Raw genomic sequence first — 1,392 nt, 5'->3', positions numbered from 1 at the left:
TAAGTGAAGTGATATTGTGGAAAGAAAGACCGTGACAACCCGGATCCCCGACCCCGGATCTGGGGGTGTTACATGTATCTACCTTCAGAATTCCTGCTACCTTTCCTTGTAACACTCTTTGCATAGGATCTGGTATTCATTAGTTGTCATAAGCTCAATCAACTCATAAGCTTAAAATAGATTTTGGCCCATAAGACTCCACCAGACGCTACATCGAGCATAGGTCTAGACCGAGTGCCCAAACCATTATAGAAACAGTTTATAATCATCCAATCAGGCATGCCATGGTGTGGCCACTTCCTTAGCATCTCTTATACGATCCTAATCCTCATACAGAGATTCTCCAGTTTGCTGTGCAAATTGAGTAAGAGCATTCCTGATTGCAAGAGTCTTCGCCATAGGAAAGAATTTAGTGAGAAACTTTTGAGCAAGATCCTCCCATTGGTGATAGACCCTGGTGGTAGAGAATGTAACCAGCACTTTGCTTTATCCCTGAGTGAAAAATGGGAAGAGTCGCAGCTTGATAGCTTCAGTCACTCCTTGAACTTGAAAGTGTCGCAGATCTCGATGAAATCCCTGATGTCCATGTTGGGGTCTTCTGTAGGAGAACCCCCAAATTGAACTGAGTTCTGTATCATCTGCATCGTTCTCAACTTGATTCAAAATTGTTAGCCGGGATGGCTGTTCTGATGAGGCTCGACTAAATATCATTGATCTTTGGCTGAGAATAGTCCATCAAAGCCTTAGGATTTCTGCTTGATCTCCCATCACTACTAAAGCTGGTTCCTCAACTTTCTCTTCTTTTCAAAAACTTTCTCTTCGTCCTCAAAACTTCCCTACGAATCACTACAACTTCTTCCTCGGCTTGATCCAGAGTTCTCTTACGAGCCCGCGAACGCGTATGCATACGTGATCGCAAGTAATATAGAATTATTTCTAGTTCATTCTCACATAGATTGGTTTAGGTTAACTATGTGATTTATGCACTTATGCAACAATGATATGGCTATTATTCAATGATAAGACGAATAACAAATTGGGTTTGATTATAACTATGATTAACTATTGAGAATTATGCTAAAGAATATTAACTAAGAGATTAAAGAGATTTAAATATATACACAAACATGGGATTCTAAATCATTAAATACTTCATTCAATAGCCTTATTGATCTTAACCTTAGCATGTAATGGTGATGACATAATCAGATAACACAAACTGATAAAAGCCAACTTTCGTTGTATGAATACCATACTACCAGACATCCACAAAAGAGATAGAAGCTAAATAGACACCAATTATATTGAGACCCTATATGTCTATAGAATTTGACAACAAAAGTTTAATCCACAAGTTATCTCTCGTGATTACATAGGGCAAGTAAAATGGTT

The 1,392-nt window shown here is 38.6% G+C and overlaps 1 non-coding gene across 1 annotated transcript; it reads left to right on the top strand.

Moving 5' to 3' along the window:
- Positions 1–279: 279 nt before the first annotated feature.
- LOC141709285 (small nucleolar RNA R71) lies at positions 280–384 on the top strand. Its single transcript, XR_012569871.1, has one exon. It is a non-coding gene; the product is annotated as a small nucleolar RNA R71 (small nucleolar RNA).
- Positions 385–1,392: the final 1,008 nt, after the last annotated feature.

The sequence above is a fragment of the Apium graveolens genome, chromosome 2 (genome assembly GCF_009905375.1).
Source record: "Apium graveolens cultivar Ventura chromosome 2, ASM990537v1, whole genome shotgun sequence".
NCBI classification, from domain to species: domain Eukaryota; kingdom Viridiplantae; phylum Streptophyta; class Magnoliopsida; order Apiales; family Apiaceae; genus Apium; species Apium graveolens.
The sequence above is the reverse complement of the archived record's forward strand: the minus strand, read 5'-3'. Positions and strand labels throughout refer to the sequence as shown.